At 42.7% G+C, this 25,266-nt stretch overlaps 1 protein-coding gene across 3 annotated transcripts in view; it reads left to right on the top strand.

Annotated features, from left to right (window-relative positions):
* The window catches only part of MYOCD (myocardin), a 224,187-nt gene that overhangs the window by 41,149 nt on the left and 157,772 nt on the right, over window positions 1–25,266 (top strand). The window lies entirely within an intron of this gene.

The raw sequence follows: 25,266 nt of genomic DNA, 5'->3' as shown, positions 1-25,266 counted from the left end.
CATTTCACACCATTTCTGCATACGTTTGCATATTTTTAAAATGTCACCATTAAAAGTTGTATGCATTTTAATGCATGTTTCTCCTAATATACTCATTTTTGTATGCAAATTTGCCTAGTATATACATTTTTGCAAGCAATTTCCCCTAATGGAATGCATTTTGTACATCGTTTTCCCCAATACAAGCATCTGGGTGTGTGTTTTTCAGTAGTACAGCAATTTTTGTGCACACTCTTTGATTAGATAACTGCACTGCAAAATTCAAATTAGTGTGAATTTCAAAAGAGCTGTGTTCTGGTTTGCATGTTAGTTAGGAAAGTGCAAATTAGGTAGGTTCAAATTAAAATGCGAGCAGAAATTTCTCACCCCTAGTCTGGACCACGATTGCTACAGAGTAGCCTAGACTGAACAGGAAACAGGAAGGCAGGTGCTATGGCATCCCTTCTTTTCTAAAGTTCCACATTATCTCCTTGTCCTCTGCATGCCTTGCTAAGAAATGTCATTATTGTAGTGTATAAGCTTCACCACTAATGCTGTATTAATTCACAGTTACGATGTCTGTAAAGCCTTAACAAATTCTGCCCCATCCTTCTGGTAACCATGCACCACTCAGGGCCACTTACTGCATTTCAGAATCACTGTACAATAAAATATATTAAAACACAAGAACAAAACAATAAAAATACATTGGGAGGAATTCAACTCAGCACTAAAGGAAATTGCTGTGGCAGCACAGACATTTCTGCTTGCCTGATGGAATGATCTGTCCTCTCTTCCCTCTGTGTGCTGTCGGGGGTGTGTGGTTATCCTGCCTCTCCCCCAAGCAAATGGGGGCATGGCAGGCAAAGGGAAGAAAAGTGGGGGGAAGTTCCATTGTGCTAGTGCAGGTTTTGCATGGGCTTCTGCTGGCAGGGCTCTATAACTACACAACAGATAGAATACATAACATTAAAATCCATTTAAAAGCAATGGCAGAGACCACAGCGAAAAATGATCTTAGCAGGCAAAAGTCTTTCAGAATAAAAATGCTTTTGCCACATTGCCAAAAACAACTGGAGAGGAAGCCAAGGTATCTCACAATACTGGTGCACCCGCCGAAAAGGCCCTACAATGAAGCAATAAGGGGATCTGAGTAACTTAGGAAGAGTTTGTCTTAATTCTTTTTCATCAGTTAAGCTTGGAAAGCTTTCCAAGGACCTTAATTCCAGAGACACCACTTGGCCTCATGTGCCAGAGGTTTTGCAATCTGGAGACATGCATGTAGCACAGGCCTCACTGAGACCTATCCTACCATCTTTGTAACTGTTCACAAAGCATTTAATGCCAAAAATCTGTTTCTGTTTAAACAGAAATGCTCACTGCGGCAATCTAAAACCCCAGCTTTGTGGCATCTTGTTTTGCTGTGCAATGTTTGGTTATTCTCAGATTGGCATATTCCTGGAATAATGAAACGATGTTGTGTTGTCTCATTGTATCAACATGTTAAACATATTTGTAAGATTTTTCAGGGGGTGGGGATGCTGTCATTATCAAGTCAAATGCCTTCTAGTGACGATATAGTAACCCAGTGTTTTTGTACTCGCCCTAAGAAGCAATAAGAGTTTAAACCACAGATAAATAGGAGATCCTGTACATAATATGCTTAGTTCAAAAGCAATTGATTCCTCAAAGAAAAAATCATTTGCTACCCAACCAATCCATCTCCCACTTCCTATGTATGGCAGCTGTACTAATTCATTACGCATAAAAGGGCTTTGGATGTTATAATTCAAGGAAGAAGGAAGTATGAATGACTGTCACTTTCTGGTGTTTGGACCTGTTTGCATTGCATTTGTTTATTTATTGTTTGACTTGCATCTGTTTTCATGGTTCTTAAAAATGTATTTATGTTTGTATTATTATTTATTTTAATAGTGTATTTTCCACTTTTCCACTCAAAGTACAGAAAGTGGTTTACAAATACTCTGCCTAAACTATTAATTGTATTGTAAAACTACCTTCTGAGAAGACATTCTGAAAGCCAGTGTATAAATCCACAAAAAAAAAACTTAACAGGACACCTAAGAGATAACAGTGAGGTTTGTCTTAATGATTTTGTGTGTGCGCGCGCATGTGTGCCTCTGAAATTCTTTTTTTGCATCCCCTAGTTTCTTCAAAACATATTTTGGCCAATGTTTGTGTTCCTTTTTGTTCCCTTCATTTGGAAAAGATTTCCATTTTTTGAAGGATACCTTCTTGTCTCTAACAGCTTCTTTTGACTCGGCTCATTAACCACACCAGCATCTTCTTGGCCCTCATGCTACCTTTGCTGATCTGTGGTATTCACTCCTGTTAAACTTCTAATATTGTACAGTGGTACCTCGGGTTAAGTACTTAATTCGTTCCGGAGGTCCGTACTTAACCTGAAAGTGTTCTTAACCTGAAACACCACTTTAGCTAATGGGGCCTCCTGCTGCTGCCGCACCACCAGAGCACAATTTCTGTTCTCATCCTGAAGCAAAGTTCTTAACCTGAAGCACTATTTCTGGGTTAGCGGAGTCTGTAACCTGAAGCGTATGTAACCTGAAGCGTATGTAACCCGAGGTATCACTGTATATTTAAAACAGCTCCCAGGTATTTAGGAGTAACTTGGCCCTCTTGACTTTGACTTTCCTTTTTACCAATCCACTCATTTTGAGGAAGCTTCTAAAAGTTGCCTTAAATCCCAGAGAGCTGCTGCCAGTCAGTGTTGATAATACTGAACTAGATAGATCAATGGGCTGACTTCCTAAAGCAGCTTCCTGTGTTCCTAAGCCCTCCATTAGTGAGGAACGCCCAACAAAGTCTTTGAAGAATAAATTAGACATGGTGTTATTGACATCTTTAGCTCTTGTATGGATGCCTTTGAGGGAGGAAAATATTGGGCATGCCCTCCTACCACACTCTGTTTGAACCATGACAAATGGTTAAAGCACACACACACCCCGCCACCATGCCACTGGCCTGTTCTGGTGTCATCCTGTCCCACCATTTGTTTTCATTTAATCCATACAAGGACTGTAGATGGAAAGCATGTCATATCTAGTTTCACCCTCAGCTGACCTCAACAGATAGCAAGCTGCTATGTACCATGTCAAACTATTTGCCCATCTGTATCAGTATTGTGTCTTTCCCAGTGTGGTGTAGTGGTTAAGAGTGGTAGTCTCGTTATCTGGTGAACTAGATTCGCGTCTCTGCTCCTCCACATGCAGCTGCTGGGTGACCTTGGGCTAGTCACACTTCTCTGAAGTCTCTCAGCCTCACTCACCTCACAGAGTGTTTGTTGTGGGGGAGGAAGGGAAAGGAGAATGTTAGCCACTTTGAGACTCCTTTGGGTAGTGATAAAGCGGGATATCAAATCCAAACTCTTCTTTCCCATTACCTGTTGCCTGATTTTTCTAGCTAGCGATTGCGAACGGAGAGGCCATTTAGGAAAAGGTGTTCCATAGGATATATCAAATCCATAATCTGTAGGACTTTAAATGTTGTAAGATGCACTTGGAACAGAGCATGGAACCAAACAGGAAGATTGTAAACAGCAAACAACAACAACAACCACAACAACAACCACAACAACAACAACAACAACAACAACAACAAAGCAGCTATATATCTACCTCCACAAACCTACAAGTAACTGCACTGAAATTTCCAAATAGTCTTCAAGGGCACCCCACAAAGAGATCATTACATTACATTTAATAGTCTTGGTCTAGCCAATTATTAAATTACTCATGGTGAACTCAGTCACAAGATGACTGCAAAAGTAAAAAAAGGGAAGCCAAGAGATGTAAGTTGGCAACAATTAGCTTCTATGAGACTTTTGGAGAAAGAGAGCAGAGGGAGATGGGACCAAGGAGCTGAGCAGTAAAGAGTTTTGAGAAAAACAGGGAAAAGGTCAGCAGAATAATATTTCTTTGCACTGATATAGTACATGTCAAGTGTTCAAAGCACTTCACAATCATTCTCTCTCACAATGACACTTTAAAGTAGGCTAGCATAATATTGCAGATCAGTTGGGGTATTAGTCTTAGTGAAGCCACATTTCTCTAGCAAGTACCTAGCAGAAGTGAGATTTCAAATCAGGAATAGGTCACATTTTTAATAATGGCACTGCACCAAGTTTGCAGAAAGAATATGCTATTATTGCTTGATTCCAACCAGGCATTCAGTCATGATTTCCCAGTTATTAATCACCTAAAGAACTGAAGCACATACTTTCACAAAGGTCCAGTGGTAAGTCCATGAAGAAAATCCCAAGTTATGCGAAATACCTCAAGAGCATGGACAGCTGCTGCCAACCAGTGTAGACAAGACTGAGCTAGATAGATCAATGGTATGATATATAAGGCATAGAGACAAAATAGATGCAACAGTACTGTTCATTCAGCAAGCTAGGTCCCAGCAGGTACTTTGAACAGCAATGACTACCACTAGTTTAAGTGAGATGAACTTCTAGAAGCTTCAGGAGAAAAAGAGAGAGGGGAAAAAATTCTGTGATTCACTATGATGTCTGCACATGAATATTTTTACCCTGAAGGAATGCAGATGCATTTTTGCTCTGTTAGAGCACAGTTTTTAGCAGACCAGCAATGATGCACTGTACACAGACCATATTAAAACACAGTGTTCTCCCGAGAGTTTTCCACAGCATTTTCTTCTTAGTATTTGTTTTGTAATGGGCATTTTATTTGTTTTTGCAGAGACTCTAAATAGTACATGTCTCAAGAAAATCAATGTGCTGTTCCTTTATGGGCTGGAATGCATTTTATTAAAAGTCTCTGTATTTAGTTTTTAAAAAAGTATTTGTTGGTGTGCTGGACCCAGTTCATCCCTTTTCAGAATAAAATACGGTCCACCAGGTAGTCATTCCTTGGTGTTGTATTAAGATGGCAATTGGAATTCCCAGTTCTCAAAGTGGCCATGCATCATGTGAAGGCCAGTGGAAACAGGCTGAATGTTGCTCCACATGGTGATCAAAACATGTAGAGTGTCCTACTTGTATGGAGTTTCCACTCCCATCACCAGACACTTCTGGAAGTGCTTGGTGGCAGCATAGAAACTCTTCATGATGGGCACGGTCCAGGTGACAGGCCACTGGCATATGGTGTAGCCATCATGCACAGGCTGTTTCAAGAGGTTTCCAGATGGTGGTCATAACATGCCAAGAGGCCTCATTGTTTCATAAAATATATCCAGTTGCCCTTGCACTCCCACTATGATACAAGCAACTGAAGAAAATTACAACTCCACCAGTTACTACCCAATGCAAAAAAAACCCCATATCAGTCTCTACAGCCACAACTATAGAGTAACTCTCCAATGGTTTGACTTCATCCCAAAACGTGCTCTGCACCATTGTCTCCCAAGACAGATGGATGCCAATCAACTGACCTGAAGAACTTGTCCTATCCTACTATATCATCTCCTCAATGCAAAAGTTTAGCACCTGTCCAGATGATACATCTATAGAAGGGTGAAAATTCCTCATAATAGTCAAGCAAACTGCCTAAAGTCAAGCTATGCTTTAAAGCATGGGTAGGCAAACTAAGGCCTTCTATCCAGCCCACGGACTCCCTGGGAATCAGCATGTTTTTACATGAGTAGAATGTGTCCTTTTATTTAAAATGCATCTCTGGGTTATTTGTGGGGCATAGGAATTCATTCATCCCCCCCCCCAAATATATAGTTTGGCCCCCCACAAGGTCTGAGGGACAGTGGACTGGGCCCCTACTGAAAAAGTTTGCTGACCCCTGCGTTAAAGCTCGTTGGTTTCACTGCCCCATAGTAACTCCAGGCAGGTTGTTCAAGAGATCCCATTTCTGTTCTGTGTTAAACGCCACCTTGTTTAAGAAAACCATAAGGAAATTAAAATGCTTCTCCGTATCTTGCATTGAAGGAAGCAGAAACAGATTATTCTTTATTGGTTCCAAAGATGAAACAGACTTTTATGAAGCGTTTCAATCACAAATCATTCGTCCACATCACATAAATTAAAACCCCATACACTGCAAAAGGCAGAGAGCAGTTCAGCATTTGCGCATTATGCTACATAAGCCTACAAGCAAAACAAGAGCAGGCATATCACAGCTGCCAATTCAAGGCTGGGATTGTGTAAATAGCTGAAACTTTTCACAGAGGTTGTAAATTGCAAGCTGTAGAACCCTTTCCAGAAATAACAATGTGCTTTTCCAAATTATGACTGTTCACTTTGATGGCATCCTTTCTCCCTTCTTTTCTAATGGCGGGGTGCTCTTGTCTGAAATAATGAAAAGCTTCAGAACCTCCAGTTTCTGAGCAATCTGAGAATTTCCTCTAGTCTAGAAGATTCTGTAAAGAGGTCAGAGCCTCGTAGCTAAACACCTGGTGGGAAGTCAAAGCATCAGCCTGCAAGTTCTAAGTTTGATGTGTGTGTATGTGTGATAAATCTATCATATCAGGTCTATTGGCTATTTCCTACTGGACTTTTGTTCCCATCCATTTTTCACGTAACATTCCCGTCGTCTGCTATAGTCAAATGAGGGAAACTGTTCCTGGATCAGTCTGTTGCTAGAGTTACACCTCTGAATGCCCCTGCATGGGAAATCCTGTCTAAAATCCCATATGTAGAATGTGAATACGTCAAGAAGCAGGCTAGATCAGAATCCTTCCTCATGTCAGTTTGTTTCTTTGTTTTAAAATAAGGGGAGTTCAGGCAGTCTCTGCACCTGCCTTCTGTAGTGGTACAGACTAGGAACAGTTTTACCACCCAGTTCTGAATGCTGCATTTTAAGAAGGAAATTGACAAACCAAAACAGGTTCAGAGGAGGGATTACTAAGGGTACGGTACAAAAGTTTTATGAAGAAATTTTGAAGGAACTAGGTTTGTTGGAGAAGGGAACACTGACAGCGAAGAGGGAGGGAGGGACCTGATACCACTCTTCAAATACCTGAAGGGCTGTCGGATAGAAAAGGGCAAAGATTTGTTATCTGCTACCACCAGGAGCTGTGTGTTGAGTATTGTAGACTTAATTTTATATAAATGTGTGTAGTGGGGGCAATAAAGATAGCCCCGTACAGAAAGAAAGAGGCATGTATGTGACTGCATGGATTAAAACAAGGAAAGAGAGAAATACACTAGTTTATTTGCAAGCTACGACAAGCTTGCTTTCCTTTTGAACTGTATGATACAGGTGCTTTCTTGATCCATGCATACTCTGTTCAGCAGAGGCCACTGGAATGGTATGCTAAAGCCCTTCCTTGCTTCTCCTGGTTACTGGGAAATTATTAAGTGGATGGTCACTGCACTCATCTTGAATGGAATCTAAAGCTGATAGGGATTTGTATGTTTGTGGAGGCAGGGTGCCTTTGAATACTAGTTGCTGGGAATCACAGGTGGAGAAAGTACTGTTCCGCTCAAGGGCTTCCCATGAGCCTCTGGTTGACCACTGCAAGAACAGGATACTGGATTGGATGGGCCTTTCACCTGATCTAGCAGGCTCCTCTTGGGCAAGGCGAATCATTCAGTGCAGAAATAGGTCAGGATAGCCTCAGGTCCTTTCCAATACTACTGTACCATCCTATGATTCGAAGAAGATCTCATTATAGATAATTTTAGCAGCTGACTTAGTTGCCTCCTGTGGCACTGCCACATTAGTGCCTTCTACTTCTCAAAATAAATTCTGCACTAGGTTGCTTGAGGGTAAAACATTCATCTGGAAAATTCATTCTCATGCACATTTCCATGCCTGTGCCCAGTGGTATAACATCAGGTCTCGGGAATTCTTCCCCACTGCACTTTTTTGGGGGTGGGTAAAGATGTTTCTATTTAATGTGGGTTGCTTGCCCCTCCAGAACCATTTCACAAATAGTTGGTTTGTTGTGTCAATTGCTGCCCTTTGTGGAGAGGAAAAGCAGCATCTGGAGAACATAATGGGTTCTTGGCAGAGCTGTGCCTGGGAGGCCTCTACGTCACCCCAGCCTAGCGTGGCAATGAGCTCTGGCTCCCCACAGCCTTGCTCTGGAGATTGCAAAGCTGTACCCAACAGCATTATTCTGTGGTCAAAGCCAACCCCACTGCGGGAGACAAGCGCTGCTGGCCTGGCACCTATCTGCATAATGGAGTACAGGCTGTTCCGTGATGACCTGTGGTCAAACAAATACAATTCTGCAAAGCTGGTGAAAATTGAGCATAGGGTTAGAAACCGCTGGGTGTACCCTCTGTGAAAAGGGGTACATAAATGGACTATTGGAGGGCCCCAGATTGTTGCATCTTAGGTCACAGAGCTGGAGCTGGGGATACATTTGAACATGTGTGGAAGCCCATCCAGTGAAGGAGGTGACTGATTCATGCTGGTGGTGCAGTGGGGTTGGTAAAAGTTTCCACCCTAACTCAAAATGGGAATGGGGAAACTATTTTTAGGAAGGTACCATGTTGGAAATTGTTAATTGGAGCAAATGGCCACCCATTTGGAGTTTTTAACATAGGGAAATATTCAAATCCTTCACTCACTCTCATATACAGTCAAAATGTACAAAACACCTCTCCCAGTGTGGTGACTGAAAGGCTTTTGTGAGCTTGAAACCAGAATTGAGAGAACACAGTTTAACATTTTCTGCTTAGCCATGGTTTTGTATGGATTGATCAATGTAAGTGCCGCATAAAGAGAGGGCAATGGGATTTGAACATGACATCTTAACTGGGTGACTGGCCCTGGGGAAAATAAGTTTGGTTTAGATAGCAGCGTGAAATCTTTGAACGTTTACTAGTAGAAAAACAGAATGCTGATTAATGTGAAGGTATTGTACTTCTTCTGAGGAGGATCTAAGACTGTCATCATGACGAATGACAACGAAGGCAAAAGGAACCACTTTAGCCTGTCAGGGAGGAAACTGCTTAGGAATAGTGAGTGATTGCTAATCCAACAACTAGCTAATGGAGGACAGATATGGGGAAATCCTGCCTTCCTGGTAATAAGATCTATGAGTCTGTGGAGTAATCTCCCAAGGGATGAAACGGAATCCCCATTACTGGCAGAATTTAAAATTGGAGAGGGGCTTGGGAATCTACTGCAGGAGGGAAATGTTGTGTCTGTGTGAAAATCTAGTTGGTTTAGAAAAGAGATGTTTACCAGACAGATATGTATTTTTGTATCACTTGGAGGTGGCCTCGTTGGAAGATGAGAACGTTAGGTCAGGGAAATTAGCTGTAGTGGGCAAAGTTCACGGCAGATGGAACTTTGGTGACTTCCATGGAATTGTGTCAGGCAAGAACATAAGAACAGCCTTGATGTTAGGAATAGTGGTCATTTTAGCTTATCATCCTATCTCTGATCATGGCTCATCTGTACTGTCTGCATCTGCACATATCAATCATGGAGCAAAGTACTATTTTGCTAGAGGAATCTGCAACAAAATGTTGCAGTGTAGAATGCCCTGTTCAGGGTTCCAGCCATGCAATCTTTCAGGATATTTCACCCCTACCTCCCACAATAGCCAATCAGCATTATGTGCCCACCTGTAAAGGTTTTTTGAATTTCTGCATGTCTTGGGGTCCCCGTCCCCCTGCCACCTGACGGTGCCTTGCCCTTGTACATGAATGGTGCCATTTTAGCTACGTAAGGATTCATAACTGGAGAATGAGCTTACTATTACCATATAGGATTTCCAGAAATGTAAGAACTGAGAGGAAAAAGAGTATCAGTATCAAACTTTATTTCAGTCACAGAGCAGCATAAGATAAAACATATGTATAAACTGAACACATAAGAGAGGCAAAAGAAAAATGGAGGTGGAAGAAATAACCAAGATGCAAACTTGCAAAAGTGGCAAGAAGGCTCCACACTTACAAATGGTTTCCAGTGTGCTATGAGCTGTTCTACTAATCCATTCTGAAAAGTCTTCTAAAGGGCTTGTCCACATTTGTTTATCTATTAAAGCACTCCCCCCCCACTTGAATTAGAATGGAATTATCCACACCTGCATGCATTTGAATCTGTAAGTGGTAAGTAATTTTAGTCTTTCCCATTCATACCAGAAGGCATTCCCTTTCCCAGCCTTCTAATTGTGTGATTCTATTATGCCAGTTAAGCACCAACAGGGCATGTGTGCAGGTAGCTGTGTGCATATTTTATTAATATTACTTTAAAAAAAAAATCCCTGCCCAAGAAGTGTGCAAAAGGAAACTGTATTTTTTTTTGTTTTTTTTCCTGGTTTTGTCCAAATCAGAAGGGTAATAATAATAATAATAATAGTGCTCCATTCATGAATATACAAGAAATAGTTACAAGCAGAGAAAAGGAATGAAAGCATTAAGAAAGTAGTGGGCATGGAAAGGGGAGTAGGAGAAAGTGACAACTGATCCACGCATCAATTAAAAAAAACAAAGTCTGCAACCCTGAGTGGAGCAGTTTGGAGCAGAATTTCCCACAACTTGTTAAATTATCCCTGTATTGAGTAAACCTGAATTTACAGAGGGAAAGCATTGAGATTGGTGTTGTTTGAGGGTCATATCATATGGACTATGCAAATTAAATGGGAATGCAAACAGCAACAAGCACACAGTAAACTCTAGTGAGGACAAGCCCTTAATCAAAAGCAAAGCCAGAGTAAACTTCGCTGTTATGTGAATTTATTCCTCTCTCATAAAACTGGAACCCCAAGCCATCCAATAGAGCTGGATATTGGAAGATTTTGGACAAATGCAAATGCTTATTTGCACATCATTAAACTATGGAATTCACTCCCATGAGGTGCAGGGACGGCCACCAGTTTGGATGCCTTTAGAGTGGGATTAGACAATTTCATGGAATATAAGGCCATTAATTGCTACTAGCCACAATAGCTATGTTCTGCCTCCAGTGACAGAAGCATGATTTAGCAGGCTTCTTCTTATGTTGAATAATGTGTTGTTGTTTTAAAAGCATTGACTTAATGAGGAGCCACTGAAGATTCTTACAAATCTTCCTCCACAGGTACATTCCGGCAACCATGTATAATATAATCTTGCATGCACATTTTACATCTTTAACAGATTATTTGGACTAACCATCATTGATAAATATATAGTTCTCTAATAATAATTTGTACGAATCCTTACATTTGTATGTTTCCCTCCTGACCCATCATAAGGGCAGAGTTTGGGTAAACAATATGCTTCTTATTTTATGCTTGTAACAAGCAGTGTTGTTGATGAACTCACTATTGGCCATTTCATTCATATGCTGCACTTTTAGTGTGCATGTACACCTAAGATGTTCACTTTTTAATTCACCATATAAGGCATTTTACACCACCATCCCTATCTATCACTACTTGTGTTCCTACTCTCTTTTGGTCTCTGGGGGATTTTGCCCAATTATTGCTACCATCCCTTTATTAAATACTATGCTGTGGATTGGGAAGGGCATTTGAAAAATTAATTAAATTAAAAACAACATATAATACAAAATTCCTAACATGCTCATCGAACAATACAAGTCCTGCCCCATTCCTTTAAAAGATGAGCACCATAGTAGGGGCTAACTAAGCAACCAAAAGCCCCAAAAGTCTAGCACCTAAAAACTGACAATGATGGTGTCAGGTGCATTTCCCTGGGGAGAATATTACACAAACAGGGCCATCAATGAAAAAGCCCCTCCTTATGTAGCCACCATTGGCACCTCCCTCAGATGAAGCACACATAGAAGGACCTCTGATAAAGACTGCAGGGTCCTGGTTGGTTCATGTATGAAAGAGGTGGTGCTTATGCCTAGAGTTGCCCGAGACCAAGGGTATCGTTTTACATAGGAGCACAGGAAGCTTCCATCTGCTTAGTCAGACAATTGGTCCATCTAACCTGGTATTATTGGCACTGACTGGCAGAAGCTCTCTAGGATTTTGGGTGAGGTTCTCTCCCATCCCTACCTAGATGTACCAGTGAGTGAACCTGGGACCTTTTGCATACAAAGCCTGTTCTCTGCCACTAAGCTACAACCATTCCTTAATGTCATTTGAGATAAGGTAGCTGCATTTCCCCACCCGTTCCTCTTGTCTTCCTACCCCTACCTCCTTTTTGGCACACCTGCAGCCCTTCTTCTTCCAGTAGGTAAGGGAGGGAAATGATGGCGGGGAGAGATGGGAGGGGCCAAGAAGGCTGCCTCATCATCCACCACATCCACCTGTGCCTAAGTGTGTGTATGTCTTCTCAGGAATGTGACTGATGCCCCATGCACTTGTTCATTTGGACAAAGGTGTGCATCCCTGGGGGTTGTTCCTTCCCACTGACTGGCCTGCCTCCTGCTGAAGGTAGTGATAGTTGATTGCTCCCCAGAGTTCACACCGCACAGATGCAAAAAAGCAGGATAAGCCATCTTTCTGAAATGGGGAATGAGAGGAGTGATGTACTCCTGTGTAAAGCTACAGCACTGCCTTCAGGGCACAGGGTGGGTAGTATCTGCCTGCCTAGCTGCCACAGGGGCTCCTGTTGCCTGTTCCCTCCTCTGGAAAACAAGACTCCACTAGGCCCTTCCAGTTTTAAAAATAGACCCTTTGCTTATGGAAAATTAAGGATGGATAAGCGGCTCCGCAGGATGCCTCTTTGCTTCTAATTATATTGTAAATCAATTGCTGTGTTAAAGAATCCTGGCAGGCAGCTCAATCCTCGGTGCACGAGGAGCCTTTGTAACTTAAACAAGATGCTTTGGCAAATCCTTCAAGCCTGATTTTCATCAATGGGAGACCAGGGGAGCAATTGGATGATATACCAGGCAGGCTTGGACTCTAGTGGACCTCGAGTTCTGCATTGTATACAGAGATTCACATTGTCTGCTTCTCATTGCTGGCACAGGCAAAGCGTAGGCACTGTTTTGGGGGAACAGTCCACACTCTCTATCAGCCATGACCATGATTAAATACAGAAAGGTCAGGAAACGTAGAGAAATGCCATGGTGAGAGAGGCAGGATAAAAGGCTATGCTTTACTGGACACCTTTGCTCAGTATAGGCTTTTTAGTTTCACAAAACTATTTAGAACTATGATTCTGCTAGATGTTTTATCAAACACAAAACTTTCTTATGCTAATGATACTGTTACACTTGTCTCACTTCTCCAAATGCTTAGGTGTTCCAGGGGTGCTGTTCTTTCCTTGGTTTGGGTCCCTTTGGACAGTGGCTGATGGAGGCTTATTGGCATATTGTAATATTTGCATTCATTTAGAAGGTTATGCATAGGTAGAGGTATAGCTCAACACTTCAACAAACAGCCAAAAGCCACAGATTGTAACAGATCTCTCAGAAGACAGAATATGCTTGCAGAGTCCAAACTCAGCTTTCGTCTCTCTCTCCATTTCTGTCTGAAACTGTGGTCTCTGTTCTTCATGGAGTGGCCTCCTTAGGTGAGGGGGGTGGGAGGTCAGATATTTCCTAGGCATTCATAAAATGTAACGAATCAGATCCCATGGAAATACATTGCAGATATGTGGCTGGGTCTTCCAATATTCCGTCTGGCACCCTCCTTCCTGTCTAGGAACCAGTTGGGTTCCCATATGATTCACTTGTCCATGCAGTGGTTTTATTCTTACCCACTCCCCACTGATGTGGAATTGTGTCATGGGAAAGCAGCTTCCATGCTTCTGTGGCACTATGCAATGGGTGGGGAATCCTTCTCCATCCAAGAAGCTGCAGTAGCAAGTAAAAGAAATGAAGGTTTGCACTATAAATTTAGATCTGTGCTAAATAAAGGTAAAGGTAAATGGACCCCTGACCATTAGGTCCAGTCATGGCCGACTCTGGGGTTGCGGCGCTCATCTCGCTTTATTGTCCGAAGGAGCCGGCGTACATCTTCCGGGTCATGTGGCCAGCATGACTAAGCCGCTTCTGGCGAACCAGAGCAGCACACGGAAACGCCGTTTACCTTCCTGCTCGAGTGGTACCTATTCATCTACTTGCACTTGATGTGCTTTCGAACTGCTAGGTTGGCAGGATCGGCAAGTCCTAGGCTCTGTGGTTTAACTCACAGTGCCACCCGCGTCCATCTGTGCTAAATACCCCCCCAAAAAAAACACACACACCACAACCTTTGGCAAGGTCGTTAATTCACTGCATTATATTTGCTGGGAGAGGGACAAAGCCCTAAGACCTTTTGAGGGCATCTTACATTTAATAAATATGAAAGGAGGGGGACATGGCTTAGCGATGTATTGCTTTTCGATTCCTGGTATTCCCAGGTACTGGGAGAGAACCTTGCCTGAATCCCTGCTGAGCCACTGTTCAATGTAGACCAGAGTTTCCCAAACTTGGATCTCTGGTTCTTTTTGGACTACAATTCCCATAATCCCTAGAAGGACTAGTGGGCAGGAATGATGGGAATTGTAGTGCAAAAACAGGTGGAGGTCCAAGTTTGGGAAACCCTGGTTTAGACAACACAGAACTGGGTGCACTAATGATTTGACTCAGTATAAGGCAGCTCTCTCTTTTTTTTTAACTTAAGAAACATGGCTTGTTCCTTCTGCAAAACTTGGAGTTTCCTCCAAGCCTGCTAATAATCTTTTCTTGTGTGTGGATGATGCTGTTTTGGCTGAGTAAGTGCCAGTACTTGCCTCTGAACTTCAGAAATCAAGGAAACGATCACAGGTTGGCTGTAACATCTCTGTGTGTGGCCATGATGTTATAAATCTAAAGGCATACATCATGGGACGTAGCGCCCCAGCTTATGTAAAGGTGACACCATCAAGGTAGAGTGAAATAAATGGGGCAGAAATCTGCATCCCCCCTTGTCAGGGAGAGCTCTTTTGACGAAGAGAGCAAGTCTGTGCAGAAGCAGCAAGTGGGTGCATAATGCAGAAGCAGCCTGGAAGTGAATGGAAAAAGTGAAGTGTTTTGTGCCCTAGAGCAGACGACTCACACAGACAAAAGTACAGAAAGCTCTTTGCATTCTCAAACCATTAATAAATTCCTCACTCATCTCAATCTAAACATCTGCACAAAGGCGCACATTTGTCAGAAACTGGCTAATCCAGGAGAGAGCAGGCAGCTGCCAGCTTTAGTTGGAAGTTTCATTCAGCTGAGTATCTGAGTATCATTTCATGGCTGAGCATTTCTAGGGCCCATGCACTGCTGGCACTATGCTTGTCAAATGGATGCTGCTGTTGCCCCCTCGATCACCTGTCCTCTCCTGCTGATCCTCATTGCTGTAAAGATGAATGGGACTGATTGGAAGGAAGAAAGATGATAAAGGGTAACAGGAAAAGTGTGTATATAGTCTGCTGTGGTCGAGAGCACAGCTTGGTGACATCACCAGTGGTGATGGCAGTAGTGTACTTAAGGTGAGCAGCAGAGCAGTGGCCGCTGGTGCCCATTGGAAGGGATAGGGCAGGAGGAAGGGAGGCCAACAGTAGGTAGAGCCAGAGCCAATGACAAACAGAGCTTCCTAATTCTGGTTTTGTCTCTACCATCCTGAATTCTACAAGGGCAACAAGGAGACTAAGGAAGAGGAAGCTGGCAGGCACTTCCACCCCCTGGTCTTGTTGCTAGGTGGGAAGGCAGGTAGGTGAGAGCCATTAGGGCACACTGAGGTTGGTGGGATAGTACCTCATTTGTCCTAATGGGCCAACTTCCTTTGAAGCAAAGCAGACTGGCAGGCAGGCTTTGGATGTCCCAAAGTGACTTACAGCATAAAAGACAGTAAAACTCCATTTAAACCAAACCTAAAACACAATAGGTAAACATGCTCTTCCAAGAATATTTATAAAAGGGCACACCCTAACCACTACATTAAATTATTAACACTAGGAAGGTCAAGAAACATAACTCACTACCCATCCAATTAACAATTGAAGGTCCGAGTGAACAAAAATGTTTTAGCCTGTCACTTAAAGCGAACAATGATTGTGCTCTTTGTATTGCCTAATGTACTTTTCTTTTCTTGCTTAAGCAGCGATTGGTAGGTTTTTAATTTCTGCTTTGTGAGAGGGTGAAAGATGCGCTTCCTGACTGTCCAAGATCTGTGGGGGTTTTCCTTATTACAAGTGCAGTGTGAAACAGCTGCTGCCAGATCCATACATCTGTGCAATCCATCTGCACAACATATGCTTAATACTGCATGGCAACTGTGGTCCCAAGAGCATCTCTGAGCAGAGCAGGTAGCCATTAGGAAGCCATCAACACAACAGGAAACAGCAGCAGCCCTACTGTCAACTTGGCAGGACTTGTACCCAGTTTGTGGGAAACGACACCTCCGAACAGTGAGGCCAGAGAAAAGTGGTTATAAGAGCTGACAAATAACATTTTGGATGTTTGCTCTTGAACAGCCACCCTGCTCACTTGACACTATGGAGTTCAACAGGCCAGCACATGTTCTGTGTAATACTTCACAGGAATCCCCCCTCATAGAACCTATGTCAGTAAAAGCATATATTTGCAGAAAACTATTTGTGGTCTCCCGCTGTTAATATAGTGCAAGGTAGATCCCAAAATTTATAGAGCTATTTTTGTGCAGATGTATAAACTTTCTGTTTCTTTCTACCCACAGGATACAGAAACTGGGCAGCATAGCTATGTTTCCTCGGCTCCCCTGCTTTCCAGGGCCACCATTACTAGCTACACTCAAAAATATAGCCGGGTTCATAGTTAATATGGAAAGGCCAGGTAGCAGCAACTTTCTTCTAGCAGCCCCCATTACTTGTGACTCTCGCCACCCCTTGAATTCAATTTTTCCTTGCACCCTTTGGATAGCTAAAAGCTTTGAGAAACCATGGTAAGAATAGGTGTTGAGAACATGTTTCCTGAGGGCTAGAGACCAAGCAAGAGTTCCTTTTTTCTTAAGGAGAATCTCTGTTGGTCTGTTGTAATGTTCTCAGACAGGCAAGCAAGCCTCAGTAAGAATTATTGACTCTCTGGCAGTTTTATGTACTTTTATTTACAAAAAACACATCCAGAGCACGACTTCTAGCCTGATCTTCTTGAAGGAGTTGGTCAGTCTGAATCTCCGCCCCTCTCACAGCAGGAAGGACGCCAGATTCTCCCATTCCCCTGTTGCCCTTCCATTGCACTCTGACCTTGTCCAGTCTTCGAGAATGGGACCTGAGAGGCTGGATTTCCCCCTCCCCACTTCCACTAGACACACTCTCCATCCCCTGCCTCTCTGCTGATTGCCTAGCAACCCTCTGACTGCCTCTTTACTCTCCCCCTTCTTGAGAGCTATTTGTGTCTGTGACTTCTTTGTGAAGGGAGTTCGAGCTTCCTGTCAGCCAGCTTTCATCTGCAGAGCCGGGCCTCTCTCACAATTGGCTCAATTTCTGAGCCTGACTCTTCCCCTGCACTTGGTTGAGGCTGACACCTGTATCGTAGATAACGTCCACACTATACTGATGGGTATGTTTTTAGTTTGTTCACACTGGTGCTTGCAAGGACAAGAAAATCTTCTGCCGTACTACAGTGCAAATGTAGCAGGGAGTTCTGATTTTTGTTTTTTAAAGTAATAGCTCTCACATTTAGCAGAATAGCACAGACATGCCCTGATAGAACATGAGTTTTTGGAAGTTGGTTAGTTCTTGCATTCCATGTCCTGTGTTGACAGTCTCACTCATCAGTCGAGGACTATTAACAGAACCTGCAAATGGACTCATGCCCTTTCAGCTACCCTAGGACAGAAAAGAAACAAAAACTCACTGGAACTGTTCTGTGAGTCATATATATATTTCCTCTATTTGTTTCATGTTGAGAACCATCAGATTGGGTGGAACCTCAAGGGTCATCTATTTCAAATCCTCTCCACTCAGGCAGGATTAATTGTACCTAAACCTTCCTTGACAAATGTTTGGGGATTTTTCTTGTTCAGAACAGTGCGCTTCTTGTCTTTATGTGACAGTTTTCCATTGTCTTGCTTGGAGCATTTCCCTGGCTTTGTACAGACTAAACTTTTATTAAACCAGATATGGGGGCAAAAAAATGTGACTGCAGAGGCTGAGGCTGTGGGTGTTTTTCATACGTGACACTAAGAAATGCATCTGAGCTTTTTGTGTGGATGCCGCAATCCACTCCAACCAATTTTTAAAAATAAGTGTTCTGCTTATTCTTTCCTAGCAGTAACAATTTTATCACCACAGTTTTCTGTGCCATAGACCCTATGGCCTCTACAGTAAAGAGCTTCTGCTCGAGGGGAGGTATTTGTACGTCTCACTGAAAATATTTTGTTAAATTTTATAGTGGGGTATCTTTCAGACTTTAACATTATGAAAACATCTGGATGGAGGAGAAAGATAGAAGTAATCACTGATGAACTGGTACTAAATGGCCCTGGGAGCAGAATGACCTTAGTGACATGTTCAGCCCTTTTTTTGTCTTTCCCACACAGTGCAAAATGACAGAGTCTGAAATGCTGCTACATATGTCATATATATAGGTTCAGTGTGCCACTGCTACGAGAAGAGTGAAGCCCAGGCTCTCTCTGATCTGCTTGGCATTAAAGGATTGAAAGGTTATGTAGAGGAAGATATTTATGCCCGCGAGTCATTATTCTAGGGAAACCAAATACTTACTTGCAATATATTTATTTCATTTGTGTATGAGCAGATATTATTCAATCTGTACGAAATGAAAACAGCCAGCATTCTCAGCCTGATTGCTCTGTGGTTAATTCAGTTCACAGTTTGACTCTTCAGTCCAAAATAAAATGGCCACATTTGCCTTTCCTAGTGAGTGAACTTTTAAAAAGTTGAAGAAAAGCATGCAAGGAGATGCACTGTTCACCTACTGCCACCTTCTCCTGCTGGAAAAGAAAGCACCTCCTCACAAACACTTCTCTGAAATCAAAGTGGCCCATTTCAAGGAAGTGGTTACAAGGAGTTTTGCTCCTTAACTAGAGAAGGAGGTAAGAAATGATGGAAAGGCCAGCCAATGGTTGTAACATAGACCCAATTTGTTGGTATTTTTAGATAATTGAGCCTATATTCCTGCAATCCGTGATTGTAGCAAAATTACTTTATTGGGGGGGGGCGGGGAACAACCCTGAAAAATGAATGCAAAGTAAACATGAATTACAATGCAAATATAGGTTGTGCCTATACTTGTGGCAATCTTCAGATTCATGGATATCTCGCATACTCTGGTGTGCATCTACCAATACGATCTTCATTATGCCATATATAAGTCCCACATCTGGCTGCATTGTAGACATGGACATTGCTGTGTCAGCACAAATCTGTCAGGATAGGTGTTGGTAAAGGGTTGCCATGTACTATAGCATTCTTGTTTAAACAGGAACCATCTGTTGCACTGCTAAACTTCGCTCTTGAGCATATACAGAATCATGACACATATACACGGCCTATGAATTTGTTTATACATTACATTCCAGGGTCTGATTTGCTGTGTTTTCCTATTCACAGAACCAACAGGTATTGGTTTTGCTGTAATTACATGTGTCCATTTAGAAAGAAAGGGTAAGGAAGTGATGTGGTGCTTATAGCGACTGCCATTGTACCATATCTTACCTTCCAAGTATTGGTTCGAATCCCTGCGACAGTGTGAGCTCCCGTTGCTTGGTCCCTGCTCCTGCCAGCCTAGCAGTTCGAAAGCATGTCAAAGTGCAAGTAGATAAATAGGTACCGCTCCGGCAGGAAGGTAAACAGTGTTTCCGTGCACAGCTCTGGTTCGCCAAAAGCAGCTTAGTCATGCTGGCCACATGACCTAGAAGCTGTCTGCAGACAAACGCCGGCTCCCTCAGCCAGTAAAGCGAGATGAGCGCCGCAACCCCAGAGTCGTCCATGACTGGACTTAACGGTCAGGGGTTCCTTCACCTTTACCTTTATGGCAAATGGCAGGACTCAGCTTAGGAATCTTTTTTTGACACAAGGACTGAGTTTTAGAGTATGTGAAGTACTGTAATAATGAAGAAAGGGCTTTCTAAGCAGTTGCAAGGTCCGTTTTCTTTAGTGCTGAGTTATCAAAGTTGTCCCCTCACACTTGGAGAACAAAGCACATAGCTTCCTAACAAACTTGGGCCTCAGCACCTCAGTCTTTCCAGAAAGCAGGCTCTGGCCTCGTCTGTATTTATTTGCTAAGAACAGGTCCTTTCCCCCTCACACTATGTACTAGTTGCTGGTGCCCACCCATTTGTCCACAGTGGAGTAGTGTATATTTGAAGGATGTATTCACTTGGCTAGCAGAATGCCAACTGTCTTTGGTGCTAGATTTTACAGGTTTTCTGATACTTACAGAATTTTGACACGCCAAATAATATAGTATTTGTGTGGAATATTGGAATTACTTTCATTTTTTAATATTTACATGCAAAATCAACTTTCATAGCAACAGAGAAATTAACATATCCAAAGTTCTGTAGTGGGACATTCTGACTTTGGGACATCACCATCTTAACATGCTATCAGAATGTGTTTTCCACTCCATAATGATGAGCTGCTTAAAAATACAATAAAATTTCCTAAAAATGGGATGAAAACAAAACAAAACTGTATAACAATAAAAACTGAGCAGAGTATAAAACAAAAATTAAAAATTAAGAGTCAGAGTCCAAGAAAGCTTGGGTAAACACCCTGTAGCATCCCTAAATTATATGAGACTTTCATCTGGGCTAGTGGTTCAGTTCTATTTTGGCTGTAGTTATAGGCAGCTACGGAAGCCTTTGCTCTTGTTCGGAGATATATCCCAGTGAGACCTACAATTTCCCATTTTCCTTCTGCGATCTTAATCCCATCCACTTTATATCTGTACTTTAACAGAAAACTCATTTCTAATTGGTAGAGTAAAACCCAATCCCTAAGACATTTCCCTTGAGACAGAGGTTGTGAAAGGATACTTGGGGGGGGGGGGCGTGTTGGAGGGAGTAGTGATGATGTCCTAGATTATTATTATTTTTTGGTACATGTGTCTCTATGCTTTTCTGCAGTATCTATTCTAAGGGTCTCCCATGCCAGACTCCCTGGGAAGGAAAGAAGGCCTTGCCTCCCTGGGCTGCTGGAATCCTCTGGAGACCTTGTGGCTATACACAGTGTTCCAGGGGTTCCGGTGAATGCAGATGTTAACAGGATAAGATGCATTAACTCTCTTATTCTTCGTTCTTGACAGCGGCTGGGAGTGAGTGAGATTTTAGACTTTGAAACAAACAAACAAAAAATGGACAAAACAATCTGGACAAAACCAACACATAATTGTCAAAAACTGGAATAAATCTCAGGAAGCTTTTTTTAAAAAATGCTTTTTAAAATCTTTGCTGTTCTAGATCAAAATGTAAGTAGCACGACCTATTAGCACTCTAGTCTTACCTGTGCAGTAAAATGGTTGTGGTCACTGCTAAAACCTGAGCATCATGTTTCAGGAGTGAACCCAGGAGCACACTCAAACTGTGAACCTGGTCTTCAAGGAGCGTGAAACCCCACCTACCATATGTTGAACCCCTATTCCCTAATATGCTTAACTAGCCTAGAGTACCTCCGCCTTCTCTGAATTAAGCTTCTGTTTATTTTCCACCATTCATCGCATTCCCAACACCAGAACTTTAATGTCCTGAATGAGGGAACACTGAGAGGCAAGCCTCTCTGGGTGACTGCAGATATTCACACTGACCCGGCAAGGAGGAGGATGTGTTCATAGAAAAACATCTCTGTGTAAGGATTGCCCCTTTAAGTGTGACCCTGTACGTATTTGCAAAAACTTGCCATGTGTGTATCCTCCATACCTTCTGGAGGGACTAAATCCAGGCACACACACCTTCCTTTTTTCCTCCTAGTCTGTTCAGCAGATAGTTTACCGATAGCTTAGCACAGGCATGCAGATGCTTACAATCTAGAAGCATTTCTGGATGAGAGCTGAAGGAAGTGTGCATGTGATACAGATGTTGAAGATATGGTTTGAACTGCAAACTTGGATCACACAGCCTTCAGCACTGAGGAGGGAGAAGGGAGTACTCTCTTCCCTGGTGGCGCAGTGCTATTATTGCTGTTTTATAAGTGTCACCCTAAGATCAGGAGGTCTCGTGGCCTTGTTTGTGATGTATCAGGGGATCTTTTTTTTTATAGCCCTGCGTGTGCTGCTTTTCAGCATCAGATGTAATGTTTAATCCCATTTAATAACAATAAATGTCTCTTTCACAGATGCATGCTGGAAAAAATGGGACGTATTTTACTAAAAGCAATGAATGTGAGCAGTTCATGGTCTTCTCGCATTACACAGAGATTTATCCAATCTCTTGCATAATTTAATCTTTGCATCTGTGGGACCACAAATGTTTTACATTTCTAACATTTATGGGCAGACATAGAAAACATCTGTGCAGGCCCAACACAATAAAACATCTGGAAGACATCTCTGCCTTTTTATGACACATGTAGCATGATCTCTTGTCTGGAACAAGTGTGCTGCTCTCGCTAGTAGCTTTATGTGCTTCTTAGGGACTTCTTCCTGAGCTGATTGGACACTGAAAGGAGCTCCCAGATCAATCTGCTCTGCTCCACCAACAGCAGGAAGAAGTATGAAAGTAGACTCTGAAAGGGATTCTTTCCACCCCCAGCTCTACTAATGCAAAAAGTGATACGCAGAAGCTAATGATATACAACTGATTTAACTTACATTACTACCGCTGTTTAACATTTATTTCTTGGCCAGCTGTTTGCTTAGGCACTATACATTACATAGAAGTGATGTGTGGTCTCTGCCTAGAAGGATAACACGTTGATCAATAAAAATGCATTAAAAAAAAAGAAGGATAACACGTTGGAGATAGAGATTAAGAGGGGCTCCAGAGGCAGGGTGTTCAATCGTAGAAGGCAGCTTTTCTGTAAAGGTCTTTGTGGCTAGTTACCCAAGTAAATCCTCTCTGTCGCATCCAGTGTCCACCTTTGAAAATAACCAAACAGCTAGATTAGCAGCCCCATCCCAAGCATGATGGTATGCCCCACTGATATGCTCAACTGAATGCTTTGGATACTCATCAGAGCAGGGTCACCAACATACCACCTGAAAGTGCCCATGTGTCCATGGAGGCCTTTCCTGGTGCCTACATGGTCCCTCTCCCCCTATTCTGAAATTAGGCTTGAAAGAAACACTGTTGTAGCCAAGAGAATTAATTCTAGTGTGTGGGGTGCCCACAATATTTTTTTCCTTTTGCAAATATCCCCACAGGCTCCAAAATATTGGTGACTCTTGCATCAGAATAGTACTAATAATGTACTAATCATGTACTATAGCAGACTAGACTTGCTTCAAATGGCAAGCTCTGAGGGAAGATCAATACCTTTTTTTGGCAGAAGCGTTGGCTCTTCTGTCTGCAATAGAACCACTGACCAAGGGTTCCGAATGCTTTCCTTCTGCCTCTCAACCACCTCCGGTCTGGTTAACATCTTGAGCGTCTATGCTCCCACTATGTGTTCTGACATACAGACCAAGGACCAGTTTTATGAGGAACTAGAACAGGCTGTCAGGAGGATCCCAGCCTGCAAACACCTACTCCTGCTGGGAAATGTTTAATGTGTCCTTTTATGAGAACCTGTGCAACACCATCCAGGATGATAGCTCATCCTTGGATGCCTTCCCGATAAAGAGTGGTGCGGCACAGGGCTGTGTTCTTGCCCCAACTCTCTTTGGCATATTCTTCTCCCTGTTGCTCTCCTATGCCTTCAGCTTGACTGAAGACAGTGTGTGCATTCATTCAAGAAATGACAGGGGTCTTTTCAACCTGGCATGTCTCTATGTCAAGACAAAAGTGTGACTGGCCCTTATCCGAGAGATGTCGTTTGTAGATGACGCGAATGTACACTCTGAGAAAGCTCTACAAAGACTCATCAACTTTTTTGCCCAAGCCTGCATGGAGTTTGGCCTTACCACCAGCCTGATGATGACAACATCCTGAATCAGAACATTGCCAGCACTCCACACATCAGCATTGGTGACCACATGCTTCAGGTGGTAGACAATTTTGTCTTCCTGGGCTCCCTCGTAACCAGTAACCTCTCCATGCCAAATAAAAGCATTTTCCTTCCACAGCCTGATTGGCTAATATGCTACAACTCAGCACAGACTGGAAATGTACCTACAAGTACCAGTTTCTAAGTTCTACAGATAGGACAGATTCTAAGCACTTTAGTTCTTTGACCTGTGGGATATTCCAGATAGACTTCAGCTGTGCTCTCCACACCACCCCATCTATGCCACAATTGTCAAAAGCCTGCTCTTACTAAAAGCATTGCATTGTAAATCGCATTTGCTATGGTTACTTTTAGACCACTTAATAATCTTTAGGCATAATTGCAAGTGGGCTGAAATTCAGGGGTGAGGCCATTCTGTCTCCCTAAATGGGGACCCTGGTGAACGGCAACAGGCTACAGAATTGTTTGGAAAATCTTCCAAGTGTGCTGCTCTTCTTTGTAGTCTTGCTGAGGAGAGGAGCAAAGCCAAACGTCTCTGGCTTGCTTTGCTCCCCCCCCCTTTCAATTTTTACAACAGCACAAATGGTTCCAAGTGGTTGTGGCTGGAAGTCAAGAACTCTTTTCTTCACTTCTGCTAGCATAGTCACTCAAGTAGCAGAGCTGCTTTGGGAAGTATCTGCATCCTCTTTTCTGTTCACACTGTGTGAACATAGGAAGCTGTCTTATACTGAGCCCAGGCCATTGGTCTATCTGCATGCTCTGTGAGTTGAACCTAGTACTTTTATTTTCCTCATCTACTCTGATACACTTTTATGAAACCCTCCTCTGAAAGATACGCATGGCTATGTTCATTGGCACTATGGCAGGAACCATTAAGCTGACCCAGACTGGTATTCGGAGGGTTGGGCTCTTGTAACAGGGGAGAGACTCTCCTTGGAATTTGGATGCCCTTCTGCTTGGACTTGATTGTGCCTTGGTGGGCACCAGTCTGCTGAGTCACAGCATCAAGATAACAGCTCCAAGTTTCAGCCCAAACACGGTGGCATTCCAGAGTGCGTCCAGTTCACAGAGAAGTCTATTTCACAAAAATTCTTTCAAGGAAAAAAAAAAGTATGGCACCAGTTACTTGGGGTTTCAGCCGAGCAAGTCATTGAAGTTTATGCAAGTACCAAAACAGCTGCAGAGAGTAAAAACAGCTTAAACCTAAGATGCATTAAAAGACCTGGAAAAAGCAAACGGTATTTGCCAGGAATCAAAATGAGACCAAAGCAGGTAGCATTCCATAGCCATAGTGACACCACTGAAAAGGCTCTCTCCTTTAGCCACCTTCTGCACCTCACTTGGCAAGGGCACTCTGATACCAACCTCCCAACATCTCAAGGGCTGTATAGGTCCATGTGGAGATAGGTGAT

This window comes from Podarcis vaucheri (genome assembly GCF_965113315.1).
Source record: "Podarcis vaucheri genome assembly, chromosome: 2".
In the NCBI taxonomy this organism is placed as follows: domain Eukaryota; kingdom Metazoa; phylum Chordata; class Lepidosauria; order Squamata; family Lacertidae; genus Podarcis; species Podarcis vaucheri.
Note: the sequence above shows the minus strand (reverse complement) of the source record. Positions and strands in the feature narration are given on the sequence as shown.